The sequence below is a fragment of the Lissotriton vulgaris genome, chromosome 5 (genome assembly GCF_964263255.1).
Source record: "Lissotriton vulgaris chromosome 5, aLisVul1.2, whole genome shotgun sequence".
In the NCBI taxonomy this organism is placed as follows: domain Eukaryota; kingdom Metazoa; phylum Chordata; class Amphibia; order Caudata; family Salamandridae; genus Lissotriton; species Lissotriton vulgaris.
This window is the reverse complement of record NC_141693.1, coordinates 14,633,347-14,648,948: the sequence shown is the minus strand read 5'-3', so window position 1 is coordinate 14,648,948 and position 15,602 is coordinate 14,633,347.

Here is a 15,602-nt window from a genome sequence, read left to right as displayed (position 1 = left end):
TAGATTTCACTGCGTCACTTCTACGAGGCTTACTTGTGTCAGAACACCCCCCTTGCATACATTATACCTGGCGCAGGTATAATGTGGCGCAGGGGTTTACAAAGTGACGCATCTACCTAGCGTCACTTTGTAAATATGGCGCAACAAGGCGCATTTTTTACGCAACTGGTGCATCACAAAAAGTGACGTACCGGCGGCGTAAAAGTGACGCAAGGGCTCATAAATGAGGCCCATAATGTTTGTGTAATTAAAACTGTTAAAAATGTAATGAGTTATTTTTAATTTAGTAGAGGGTTGATACGTTTGGAGGGCATTAGGATGGGAAGATATTTAACACATGAATTATTGTTTGATATTTTGAAAATTGTTTTATTGTAAATTATATTTCTAATAGGTAATTACCAATGTAACTTAGTTAATTTTTATTTTATTTTAACAATTTTACTATAGTTTGCAATTTTCATGTAAAATAATGTTTAAAACGTAATTACTATATTTACATTTATTAGTGAGTTGTTGGATGAGAAGTTAGTTCATGTTTATGTTAAATAAAATATTATTTGTACATTTCTTGATAGGCAGAATAGCACTTTACAATGATACAGCAACCCATTTTACAAATGCCCCAATTAAATAACCAACACTGTGCTATTCAGGCATCTGATCCAAATTTACAGTCTCATAACTGTGCAATATATGTACGGGTTTAGCTCCCTCATGCCTGGAGATAAAAATAGCTGATTAATGTTGTCAGTGTTAATTGCTGTATCATTGTTAACTGCTATTGTGCCTGATTGTGCACAGTTACAAAATGGCTGCAATGTTTTCATGCAAAAAAGACCCAGCAAACTGCTATAGAGTCTGTTTTCACGATTCACTTGCCATGTTTTTTAAGCACTTTGGGTGAATGCAGTCAGCGACCCGTGAGCAAGGAGATACGCTCTCCAAAACGCATCAGGGTTTGTAAGTCCCTTTAAATAAAGACTTGCTGGCAGCATAAGAGTGGGACTACAACTTGTTTCTTTAATAGTCCCCTGGACCGGGTTGGTTATAAAGTGATCAGAGCACGTTATATGTATCTACACATCTATATATATGTGTTCGTCAATTTACATTTTTAGTTATTCAGAATTTTATTTTATGTTTTTAATTCACAAACATTTTGTTTTATTTAAAATTTCCATTAAATGTTTTTCAAATTGTTCAGTTATTATACATGATATATATATGTAAACTCAACATTTTTGTTGATGATATTCTTGTGTCACAATCATTTTGTTCCTGCTATTTTGTCATACAAGCACCTCCAAAGCAGTTCCTACTACGGAATTCCTATAGTAAAGAGGTATAATGATCCCTGGTGCAAACCTGAAGCTCAGTGTCTTGTTTTATTTGCCTGGAGGCTCTTTGGACGATGCAAAATGCCTAGGAAATTGCAGCCTCAGCTACAATCATTCAGTGGAATGCTTCCAAGATTGCTTCATGCGTTCCCTGGGATGAAGGCAGAGAAGGAGACTTGGGGCAGGGTTGTGGATGAGTTGAATTTTGCTCATAATGAAACTGGGGATGCCGAGGTATAGGATGGTGGCATAATCTAGTTTGGAGATTACTAGTGTAAGGACAGATTCTCTCTTTTGCTGATATCCAATCAATCACAATTTTTAAAGCATGGCTAATCACACACTAGATTATCCAGGCGCTAGCAGGTCAGAGGCACATTTGAACAGCTAGATCTTGAGGGCCCTTCTGAATTCCAAAAGTGAGGTGCTGGTCCGGAGGTGCCTGGGGAGGCTGTTCTTGGTCTTTTTCGTGATGTTGGAGATGGAGTGACCTCCACTTCTGCACAGGTAGATGCAGGGAGTATGGGCGAGTGAAAGGGAGGTGGAACATAGTCTTCTCAATGGTTGGAGGAAATTCAGGCAGTGGTTAATGTAGTTGGGTCCTTGATTGTGTAGCGCCTTGTGTGCATGGGTCACCAGCTTGAATTGGCTCCTCTTCTGTACGGGAAGCTAGTGGAGTTGTCTGAGGAGCGGTGTCATGTGGGTTCGTTGGAGAAGGTAGAGGGTGAGTCTCACTGTGGCATTCTGTATGGTCTGGAGCCTCTGTAGGAGGTGTGGTGATTCCTATGGTGGGCATGTGGCTGTAGTCCAGTCTGCTAGTGATTAGGGCCTCTTTCACTGTCAAATGGCTATTCAGGGGCAGCCACATGAATATCTTATGTAGCATGTGTAGAAAGGAATCAGGCGGAGGAGACAGCTTTGATCTCCGATTTCATGGTGTGCTGGTTTTCACATTTGATTAAGAGGTTTCTGGCATAGTCGGAGGGAGTGGGTGTGGGTCCTATGTATGATGGCCAAGAGTCGTTCCATGTGTTGCTGTTGTTGCTGAACATCAGTACTTCCATCTTGTCTGTGTTCAGTTGCAATCAGTTATTCTTCATTAAGTCGGTGACGCTTATCCTGCATCTGTGAAAGTTGGCTCTTGTAGCCATGGGGTCGTCGGTGAGTGAGAGGATGAGTTTTGTGTTATCTGCGTTAAGACCATGGGATCTGATGATGATGGCCAGTGGGATCATGTATGCGTTGAGGAGTGTAGGGCTGAGGGAAGAGCCCGGGGGGACACTGCAGGTAATATCCTTGAGTTTGGAGATGAAAGGAGAGAAGTGGATCATCTGGGTTATTCCGGTGAAGATGGAGGTGATCCATCTGTGCCCATCCTTTTGAATGCTGATGTGGTGGAGTCTTTCGATTAGTGTGCAGTGGGATACAGTGTTGAGGCTGCCGAGAGGTCGGGGAGGATCAAAGCTGCTTTTTCTCCTTGGCCGAGGTTGGTTCGGATGTTGTCGGTGGGTGTGATCAAGGTGTTTTGGTGCTGTGATTTCTGCGATAGCCGGATTGGGAGCGTTGAGTAGCTGGTTCAGTTCCAGGTGTGTCGTGAGTTTCACATAGTCCCACATATCGAGCAGCCCACTTTTGACACATTTCTAACATTAAAAAATTTCAGCACAATTAACATATTAGGCAATAAAAAATACTAATTAATCAATAATAATTTGTTAATTAATTATTACTTACATAACTTCTCACCCCCCCATAACCACAACAACCCACTCCTAAAATATAACGTAAAAAATATATTACCTAAACAATTTACACTTTTATTTTCAATAAAAAAAAGAATAATTCATTGTTAATCAATTATCACTTAATTAACTTCCCACCTATTCCCTTACAAGCCCAAAAACCCGCACCTAAAGTATAACTTAAAAAATAATAACTACACAATATACATAATTAATCATCAATTATATAATTAATAATAATCGATAATTACTTATAAAAAAATATTCAATTCCCACCCTGTACCCCTAAAACCAACCACCCGCACCTAAACATAACTTTAAAAAATAACAATAAATGCCCAATTCACATAATTATATAACAATTCATTAATATTCAATCAACAATTAATAAGTAAGGATGTATTATTTTATTAACTTCCCACCCTATACCCCTACAAACTCAACAACCTGCACCTAAAACAGAACTTAAAAATTATTAGTTACACAATTTAACCAATTAAATAGCAAATACATAATTGGTAATAATTTAAAAATAAATATGTATTAACTATACTTAATTCACTTTCTACCCGGTCCACCTACAAACCTCACAAACTGCTGCAACATTATACGTTATTATTTTACAATTACATTATAATATAAATAACTTTAAATTTCAAACTATATTAAAAAAAATCAACAAAAATTATACAAACAATATACAACATATACCATAAAATATTTAAAACACAAAGAGATTTAAAAAACAATCTTTCTTACTGTAAAAAAATCTATATTTTTGTCAACGATATTTTTGCACATGATATTTCTGTATCACAATATTAAAAACTCGATATTTGTGTATCTCAACATTTTTAACTCTGTATTTTGTACAAATACCAAGCCGTATCAAATGGAGAGAGCCCTAAGGGTTGATGCACAAGAGTTTTTAGCAGTTGCAAACGGAAAATTGGGCCATTTGTGACTGCTAAAAAGGGTTTTACTATCTACAAACCCTATTTTGCGAGTCCGTAACCAATTATCAACTCGCAAATAGGGTTTACGAGTAGTTATTAGGAAACAGTGTGGCAAGGGCGTCCTTTCCTAACAGCAAAACAATCACATTTACCACCTACTTCAAGTACGTGGTAAGCCAGTCGCAAACAGAAAGGGGTCCCCAGGGGGGCCCCTTCTCCTTTGTGACTGGCAGTGAAAACGTTTTTTATAAGCAGGCAGTGGTGCCACAGACTACTGCCTACTCCTAAAAAATGAAACAGTAACTTTTCATTTTTCTTTTTTTAAATGCATCCCATTTTCCTTTAAGGAAAACGTGCTGTATTAAAAAGAAACCTGCTTTATTCAAAAAGAAGTCACAGAAATGTTGGGCTGCTGAACCCATTCCCAATGGGGCGCAAATTGCGACCTGCCTCATGAATATTGATAAGGTGGGTCATTTGCAACGCCATTGGGAATCATTAGATGTGTATAAGATACATTAGTACATTCCGTTTTGCAACTCGCAAATTGCCTGTCACAAAACATTGCAAATTGTGGCCTGCAAAATAGAATGGTCATACATCTGGTCCCTGGAGCAGTAAGTTAACACCAGGGTTGTGTCACATTATGTGAGCACCGGGAGCGCTAAGTTAAATCATGTGGCCATTTCACATAGAGTGAGCACAGAGAGCACTGAGTTAACACATATCACATAAAGCGAGCATAGAGAGTGCTGAGTTAACACATATCATATAAAGCGAGCATAGAGAGTGCTGAGTTAACACATATCACATAAAGCGAGCATAGAGAGCACCGAGTTAACACATATCACATAAAGCGAGCATAGAGAGTGCTGAGTTAACACATATCACATAAAGCGAGCATAGAGAGTGCTGAGGTAACACATATCACATAAAGCGAGCATAGAGAGTGCTGAGTTAACACATATCACATAAAGCAAGCATAGAGAGTGCTGAGTTAACACATATCACATAAAGCGAGCATAGAGAGTGCTGAGTTAACACATATCATATAAAGCGAGCATAGAGAGTGCTGAGTTAACACATATCACATAAAGCGAGCATAGAGAGCACCGAGTTAACACATATCACATAAAGCGAGCATAGAGAGTGCTGAGGTAACACATATCATATAAAGCGAGCATAGAGAGTGCTGAGTTAACACATATCATATAAAGCGAGCATAGAGAGTGCTGAGTTAACACATATCACATAAAGCGAGCATAGACAGTGCTGAGTTAACACATATCACATAAAGCGAGCATAGAGAGTGCTGAGTTAACACATATCACATAAAGCGAGCATAGAGAGTGCTGAGTACCAGGAGCACTTAGTTAAGACACGGGGCATCCAGAGTTCTAAGCTAAGAAAACGTCTTGGATTGACTGGTGCTTAGTTAGTTGAAGAGATGGTGCAGCACGAATTTACCTCCTTATAGAGCAGTACATGGCTGCTTGTCAAGGTAACAACAAAGGCATGCGTTGCTTTTGGCTGAAATTGTAGAAGCTTTTGTTGATGTATCTTGCAAAACAACAGAACATGACACACCTACATGCATAAACTAAGATAATAATAAAAACATAACAGGGCATATCATTACAAAATACTGAAAACACAATGTAACACACTAAACAACACAGCAGCATCCATTGCAATAATGCAACACAACATACTGCTGCAGAAAAAAACAACACAACATACCACCACCACAACAAAACAACACACAACAAATGTGGAGAAACATTCTAATCACACGTTGCTACCTCCAGAACTTTCTCACATTATGGTTGTAAAATCTGTTAAGAGCAAGCATTGCCTCAACTTACCACCAAGAATATGAAACAGCACTAGTGGAAAATATGTTTGTGATCTGTCCCACAATGTTGTATACGGTTAGGTGGAATGTTGAAACGTGAACTAGTAAAGTGGTCCCCCATATCTTGAAGCATGGCAGTGGTCTAGTAAGTAAACTATGAAGTGATTTAGGGTCGTCTTCAAAGTTTTAACCTCAATTCACTGAGTCCCCTTCATCTTTGGCAAAATGAGGTTCTTGAATTAGTTTCTGTGTGTGTACAAATGCATCCCCTGTATACACAGAGTACAACAGACACACACAGTTCCGAGGTGTAATATAGGGTTACTGAGCCTGAATGTCTAACCCAGCAAACAATTTACTAAGGCACTGATTACAAGTATAAGTGGTATTTATTGCACATGATAAAATGACACTTTAATTAAACAAGTTTGTAGTAATCCTTAAAATGTTCTCTTCTGATGTATTTTGTTTGAAAGTTTCCTACAGATGACATTGTGGCTCCTGATTAGATGGAAATAATGGCATTAAGAGAAGTAACACATACACACTTCTAATGGGAAGATTATTATACACTGTGCTAAGATATAATGTATTTTATTGCAGTGTGTACAGAAAAACTCATTTGTGGTTGGCAGTAAAAAATGATGCAACTACTCACAAATCACTTCAAAATACGGCTTTCCTACATATTTAAAAAGTAAATGAAACACAAAATCTCCACAGTTTGTAGTGTTGATTGTTTTGTGTATGGGCTGCAGGTTCTCTGTTTATTCTGACCCTTACACTCTAAGCATAGTCCCCGCAGGGTTGTGCAGCTGCTTGTAAGACCAGGACTGGATGAAGCTGTGACACTAAAAAGGACAGCACCTTTGTCACAAGTGCTTCATCAGTGTTGCTTCCTAAGGTGGGGTGTGATGTGGTTCCTTCTAGGGAGGTCGAAGATGAGTCTTGGCACTGTGTTTTGTATTGTCTGAAGTATCTTCAGGAGGCGTGCAGTGATTGCTGTGTAAAGAGTGTTTCGTTAGTCCAGTCTGCTGGTGACTAGTGACTGTGTGACGGTCCTTCTGGTGTTGACTGGGAACCAACTGAAGCTTGCGGAGGGTGTGGAAACAGGCGTATGAGACTGCGTTGACCAGCTTTGTCATCAATAGCTTGCTGTTCAGGATGATGCAGAGTTTGCTGGAGTGGTCTGTTGGGCTAGGGTGGGCTGAGTTGTTGTTCCAGGGTAAGATATTGTTCCTGTAGATGAGGACTTCCGTCTTGTCCATGCTGAGTATGAGATAGTTGTCTTTCATCCATTCAGCGACTTTCAACATGCAAAGGTGGAAGTTGGCTCTGATGAGGGTGGGCTGTTTGGTCAGCGAGATGATAAGTTGGGTGTTGTTGGTGTAGAAGATGAAGTTGAGTCCTTGTGATCTGACACTGTGTGCCAGGGGAGTCACGTTGGTGTTAAAGAGGGTGTGGCTGAGAGACGATCCTTGGAGAACTCCGCAAATAATGTTCTTTTTTTAAGCTTCAATGTGAATGGTGGGAGATGGATCCTCTGGGTTCTTCAGGAGCAGAACCAATAAATAAATAAAGTGATTTGTAAAGCGCAACTACTCACCCATAAGGGTCTCAAGGCACAGAATGGGGGAGATCCTCGTCCGTCGAAGGCATTGTGGTTTAGTCGAAGAGCCAGGTCTTTAGGGCCTTCCTGAATTGCTTGCTTGACGTGAAGAGGCAGGCTGTTCCAGGTCTTTGCTTTGTGGTACGAGAAGGATCTTTCTCCTGCTGTGATCTTGTGGTTATGTGGGGTGGTAGCCAGGGCCAGTCGGGCAGAGCAGATGTCTCTGGTGGGTGCGTGGAATGTGAGACGGTTGTTGAGGTACCCAGGTTCCGCACCATGTAGGGCTTTTTAGGTATGCTTGAAGGTGATTCTTTTGTTGACTGGGACCCAATGGAGGTCTCTCAGGTGGCTGGTGATGTGGCTGTAGCAGGGGATGTTGAGGATGAGTCTGGTGGAGGCGGTCTGAATGTTCTTCAGTTTCTTTAGGAGTTTCTGGGTGATGCCGACATGGAGTGCATTGCTGTAGTCAATTCTGCTACTGACAAGTGTGTGGGTGACTATCTTGCTGGACTCGGTGGGGATCCACATGAATATCTTTTGGAGCAGGCACAGTGCATGGAAGCAGGATGATGAGAAGGCGTTGATCTGGCGGTCGATGGTGGGCGAGTCATCCATGATGATCTTAATGTTCCTTGCGTGGTCTGTGGGTGAGTTCCAAGTGCTGTGGTCAAACAGGAGTCATCCCAGGCGGAAGGGGTGAAGCCAATGATGAGGACTTTGGTCTTGTCTGAATTGAGCTTGAGGCTCCTGTTCTTTATCCAGGTGGTGACAGCTTTCATCCTGTCATGATAGCTGTTTTTTGCGACTATGGGTTGGTTGGCGAGGGAGAGAATCAGCTTGGTGTCGTCAGCGTAGGAGACGATGTTGAGTCCGTTGTTCTTGATGACAGCTGCAAGCATGCCCATGTAGATGATGAATAGAGTGGGGTCAGGGAGGAGCCAAGAGGTACTCTGCACCTGATCTCTATGTGTTCCGCCGGTGAGGAAGAAGCAGATCCATTTCAGGGCTTTGTCATGGATGCCGGCATCGTGGAGTCTGGTGCATAGGGTGCGTTGAGAGACGATATCGAAGGCGGCCAAGTGGTCCAGGAGGATGAGAGCTGTAGTTTTGCCTTGGTCAAGAAGGGAATGGACGCCAGCTGTGGTGGCGAGAAGGGTGGTCTTGGTGCTGTTGTTGCTTTGGAATCTCTTGCAAAGAATATTTCCCTTTCGCCCCTTGTCCATTCGGAAAACCTTGATCCAGCCACCAGTACTAATTCGATTAGACTACTGCAATGCGTTGCTGATCTCTGCCACTGAAGCATCTTTTGAACAAATTGCAAGTGGTCCAAAACACTGCTGCCCGACTGGTCTTCAATGCTCCTGCTCTTACCCCTTGCCTCCCCCTCTTGCAGAGACTGCATTGGCTGCTAGTGCGGAAACAAATCCACTTTAAGATCTGCTGCATTGTGCATAAAGCTCTAAATGGCAAAGGCCCCAGTTGTCTGGCAGAGAAATTAAAAAAATATCAGCCTCTTAGGACACTACCCTTGTTGTATTTCTATCTAGGACCCTAATTCGATATTCCCGATTCATGCCCTTATGTGGTTATAACAAATAATATCCTTAGAAAGGCATAGGAATCATATACATATTTAGTAATAGCCGATGCAGTCCAAAACACGGCAAGGCTACTCCCATAGACTCCTAGAAAGCAAACGCGTTCTTTAAACAAACCAAGCCTCCAGCAGCCCGGGAATTCCCCCTGCTTTTGTTTTGATTTGCACAAGAACTCGTGGAGTCCAGAAAGAACTGTTAGTTCTTAGTGACGTCTTATGTCCAACCTTACGTCGAACCCGGCACCTTTCAGGTATAAATATACCAACGTTGCCTTAAGCAAACACACGGTGGTGGGGAGCAGAGCGCCGTTCTACTTGCCCGGGAGCCCAGCTGTTGCTAGAGCCAAAGAAAAACGCCCCTCCCTTTGACGCACTGTGAGAGACGCTGTCTTTTTCTCCAGCCGAGGAAATCCAGCTCCTGTGTTCCCAAGTCACCCTTGCGGGTTGCTGGGAGATCGAGTCCTGAGAAGAGAGATCCAAGACCTCCTTCATTCTATAACCAAGATACGGAGCTGATTAAAACCTTAGAGAGAATTCTTGATTCCGATTCTTGGCAAAAACCTAACTTAACTTAAAACTGCAACTTACTTACTCCTTCCCACGTATTAGGCTTAGGTCAGGTACACCGGGGTAGGCGTATCTTAGAATCACCAGTTGAGTTCGTTAGTCAATGTTTTTATGTCTGTATATATTTTATCCATTTTAAAGTATCATATGGCGAAGAAACCATATCAATGCTTTTACAGTATTATTTCATAATACTACTTTTACTGTACGCACTTTACTTTATAATAAGTATTGCAATTGTGGCAATTCATTTCTCTTGCATGAGAAAGAAGACTGCTCAACACCTTTTATTGAAAACGCCCGTCTCTCTATTTCTCTGCACTCTGGTGAAATTAAGCATGCACGATTGACTGAGTGAAATAGCTGTCTATTGTTTTCACACGACTCTAGAGATACACTCTTTATTCTGAGGGAGCAAAGTTGTCATGTTTATGCGGTTGTCAGAAACTAATCCCTTCTTGTCTAAATCAGGACGGTTAACCCTTTCCTGAACATTCGAGAAAGTTTCTAGGGACCTCTGAGCTAGCTGGCAAAACTAATTAAGTCTAACATAGTCAGTAGAGACCTAGATGACCTCAGTCCTACGTCTACAATGCTGTTTATGTTATTACAATGTGCAGAGCCTATTGGGAATATAGGAACTACACTACACCCTCAGGGACCTAATCCCTACTTCTGGTCCCATGCTGCAAAAAACATAGACTAGGCGGAAATACCTTCTTCCACTTAGCCCCTACCTTCTAGAACCAACTTCCTATACATTTGTGGGAATGCTCTGATCAACTGCAGTTCCGTAGGTTTATGAAGACTACATTGTTTTAACCCTTACCCCTGTTGTTGACCGACTGAGATGTTTGCAAGCACGGAGATACCCCTTGGGGGGTGATTAGGCGCTATATTATTCTCAAATTTCTCTTAAATCCCTGCCAGCCTTTCTGTGGACCCATCAGAACCAACACATCTCCCCAGCTGTGCAGCACAAACCCAAGAAGAACCGATGCATCTCCTTAGCGGTGAGGGTTCTCCAGATGCAAAGGATCCACATCGGTCCTACAGCCATATATAAAAAACTGCTGCCCGTCTGTAGCTTTTTTGACACAGGCCCTATCATTTCTCGTCTATGGCATCCTTGACAACAACACAATCAATCAATCAATCAATCAAGGCATTTATATAGCGCACTACTCACCCAGAGGGTCTCAAGGCGCTAGGGGAGGGGGGTCCGCTACTGCTCGAACAGCCAGGTCTTGAGTTGTTTCCTGAAGGCAAGGTGGTCCTGGGTCTGGCGGAGGTGGGTCGGGAGGGAGTTCCATGTCTTGGCGGCGAGGTAGGAGAAGGACCGTCCCCCTGTGGTGGCTCTTCGGATGCGGGGGACGGGGGCGAGGGCGTGGCCGGTCGATCGAAGCTGGCGTTTGGGAGCGTAGAAGTTGAGGCGGCTGTTGAGGTATCCTGGCCCTTGGTTGTGTAGGGCTTTGTGTGCGTGGGTGAGGAGATGGAAGGTGATTCTATTGTTGACCGGGAGCCAGTGCAGGTCTCTCAGGTGTCCGGAGATGTGGCTGCGACATGGGATGTCCAGGATGAGTCGTGCTGAGGCGTTCTGGATCCGCTGGAGTCTCTTCTGGAGTTTGGCAGTGGTTCCGGCATAGAGGGAGTTGCCGTAGTCCAGCCGGCTGGTGACGAGGGCCTGGGTGACCGTCTTCCTGGTCTTGGTGGGGATCCACCGGAAGATCTTACGTAGCATGCGCAGGATGTTGAAGCACGACGAGGAGATGGCGTTGACTTGTCTGGTCATGGAGAGGGAGGAGTCCAGGATGAAACACAGGTTCCTGCATTGCAGCCTCACTGCTCCTCGGAACCTTGGTGCTGGACTATGCATTACAACAAGTCCTCGTCAACAAGATCTTTGACGATAAGGCATGACTTTGCCCCACAGCACATTGGAACTGATGCTTCACCTTGGCTGTACAACACATCCTCTGCATGGAACCTTGCACCGCTCTGCAACCAGGGCCTAGAGTACTTTGTTCAGCAGGCCTGACTGGGTGCCTTTACCCAGCCCGAGCTCCATCATGGTCTGCCTGAAATTGTAAGTTTGTCCTGGTCCGGCATGACCAGATATCCAGAGTTGGTGCGTTTGCTCTATTTTCACTCAAATCTTTAAAAAGTCATAACTCCAGTTCGACTAATTGGACTTTTGTTGTTTTGGTGTCAGTTAATTTATTAAAAAGTACTCAATTTTCTAAATTGGTTTATGATTTTTTTTCTGTTATATTTTTATTTTATTACTGTTTGTTTGCTTCATAAATACTTTACACATTGCCTCTAAGTTAAGCCTGACTGCTTTTTGTGCCAGGCTACCCATAGTTAATTAAGCACAGCATAATTTAGTGACTTTTTGTGGTTCATCCGCAAGAGATTGTGGCTGTTGCTTGACCAGGGCTCACTCCTCAGTCAACCAACAACCCAATGTCTCACACTCCTTTTGAAGGTAGGAAGGAAACACAGATAAATCGGTATTGAACCACACAAATGGGTCCCGCAAATCCCAGTACTGCATGTTATCCGCCATTCCAGTTGGGAAACTCTAGAATTGCTTATTCAGTGGTGGGGGAATTATATCTCCCGACCCATGTTGTTTTTTGTTACGGGCCAGAAGATTTAATGTCTATTTAGTCCGATGGACAAGTAGACAATAAAGTACATAAGTAATACAAGCCCAGAGTACCCACAGCCAACCAGAAAGGCTGGAAGAGAGTTAGAGACCCGTTAGAGGCCTCTGATTGGCTAGCAGCCCATGACTGGGCTTAAGCCTAGCCAGTGATTGGCTTGGGGGGTGAAACGTCAGTCTCACTAAGCTACTGTTAGTTTGTAGCCGGCCGCTGCGAGGCTTACATTTATATTAAAAATAAGCACTGCCATAATTACCGCCAAGAAGGTGTATCGTCTTGCAACCAACTCGCTCTAAACATTATTAGAAACTCACTGCCTGCTGTCACTGAAAGCGTCTAGTGAGGCGTCCTTGTGGCTGCAGGAAGGGCGGGCTCATATTGACATAATTGCTGCTGTTAGAGCAGTGCCATAGCCATGCTGACTGCACCTGTAAGCTGGTCGGCACAGAGCAGATTCAAACACCCCTTTCACGCCAGGCGTGCTACAACAATCTATAGTATTCATGTCCACACACGGTAGATGAAGTTAAAGATGTTTATTAGAAAATATGTAGATACGGTGGAACAGCCCCAACAGGAGCATCCAGCATGATGCCCAGGCCAATGACAACTGAAAGCCTCGGCCCACAGAATCCCAACATTCTCATGCGCATCACAGCTGCAGCATTCTACAGACTGGGCTAGTGGCGGAGAAAGCATGTATATAATATAAACAAGGTGCAGGGATACTACACAATGCTAACAGAACGAAGGCTGAGAGGCTGCCTTTGAGCAGGTCCGTGTGCAGTGCTTCTCCCGGTTTCATGGCGACGACGGCAGCAAATAGGAGCAGTGGAGGAGACCGGCAGTGTGTGTGTGCTACATCACTGCCTGTGAGTGCTGGGTAGGGAGACAAAATATCTAAATTTAAATATCGATATACAATAATATCGATGTTTTAATTTCGATGGTATAGAATATCGATGTTCAAAATATCGACAGACAGAATATCGTTTTTTTGGTATGTATGTTACAAATATCAAAATTTACTAATATCGAAATTATGTTTAGTGTTATGTATATTATTATGTTGTTTATATGTTTGTTAAATATGTTATTAAATGTATGTTTGAAAATTAGTAATTTAGTTTACATTTTGCGTTTTATTATCAGAGCGGGTTGTGGGTTTATAAGGCAAGAGGGTGGGAAGTAATTTAATAATAATTAATTAATTGATATATTTATTTAAATATTTGTAAATAATAATTAATTGGTAATTAATTATTATTAATTAGTTAATTGAATTAATTAGAGTTAATGTGCTAATATATAACAACATTGTTATTGTTAATTAATAATTAATTGGTAATTAATTAATATTAATTAGTTAATTACAAAAATTAGAGTTAATGTGCTAATATAAGTATTTTTTTGTTATTGTTAATTAATATTTAATTAGTAATAAATTAATAGTAATTATTTAATTAAATAATTAGAGTTGATGTACTAATATATTTAATTTTTTGTTATTGTTAATTAAGAATTAATTGGCAATTAATAATTATTAAGTGATTAAATGATATGAATTTTTTATGTGTAGTGGGTTGTGTGTTTATAGGGTAATAGGGTGTCATATAATTAAATGTTATTAATTAAAGAGATAGTATTTCTTTATTGGTATTTATTGTTAATTCATTGGTAATTAATATGTGTTAATTAGTTCAATTAAAATTACATCAATTTAATCATATCAATTGTTATTAATTGATTAATTGATATTTATATTAATTGTGTTTTTTTGTATGTGTTCTGTGTTGTGTGTTAAAGGGAGAGTAGTGTGTGAAGTAATTTTTACCCCCATGCTATCCTATGCTTTCCCTACTGTTGCACCCTCTGGAGTGGGAATAGTAATTTAAACCCCTACGCTATCCAACGCTTTCCCTACTGTTGCACCCTTTGGAGTGGGAATAGTAATTTAAACCCCTACGCTATCCAACGCTTTCCCTACTGTTGCACCCTTTGGAGTGGGAATAGTAATTTAAACTCCTACGCTATCCAACGCTTTCCCTACAGTTACACCCTCTGGAGTGGGAATAGTAATTAAAACCCCTATGCTATCCAACGCTTTCCCTACTGTTGCACCCTCTGGAGTGGGAATAGTAATTTTAACCATTACGCTATCCAACGCTTTCCCTACTCTTGCACCCTCTGGAGTGGGAATAGTAATTTTAACCCCTACGCTATCCAATGTTTTCCCTACTGTTGCACCCTCTGGAGTGGGAATAGTAATTTTTACCCCTACGCTATCCAACGCTTTCCCTACTGTTGCACCCTCTAGAGTGGGAATACTAATTTTAACCCCTAAGCTATCCAACGCTTTCCCTACTGTTGCACCCTCTGGAGTGGGAATAGAAATTTTAACCCCTACGCTATCCAACGTTTTCCCTACTGTTGCACCCTCCGGAGTGGGAATAGTAAATTTTACCCCTACGCTATCCAACGCTTTCCCTACTGTTGCACCCTCTGGAGTGGGAATAGTAATTTAAACCCCTACGCTATCCAACGCTTTCCCTACTGTTGCACCCTTTGGAGTGGGAATAGTAATTTAAACCCCTACGCTATCCGGCGCGTTCCCTACTGTTGCACCCTCTGGAGTGGGAATAGTAATTTTAACCCCTACGCTATCCAACGCTTTTCCTACTGTTGCAATATGTGGAGTAAGTCTATATATTAATTTATATGTAGACTTTTTTATTTATTTTAAATGTATATGTATAACTTATTATTGTTTAAATATGTTTTAATGTTTTTATTTAATATTTGTTAAATTATATGTCTTTTAAAATTATTTTTCCATTATTATTAATACATTTAAAAAACGATATTTTTAATTTCGATATTTTAGTACTACAATATTATTTTTCCGATATTTTTGTACTTACCTTTATAAAGATACAACTCCGATATTTTTGATTTCGATATTTTGTGTCGATATTTTTGTGTGTAGATATTTTGTCTGTCGTTATTTTGTCAGACATTCGAGTGCTGGTGTGCAGACTACAAGCATCAGCAGCCCGTGGCCAGCACCTCAGTGCAGTATCTCCTCAGCCATGGGATGGCCTGCCTGTGTGACATGTCATCAGTGCTTTGCAGAGCCGAACTTAAACTTAAGGTACACGATTATGAGACTTTTATGTTGAATATGGGCCGGGCGGGCAGGGGGTATCTCCCTCGAAGTATCTGCACTTGCCACTCCCCTGCCCCCACACTTTACTAAGAGGACTGCCA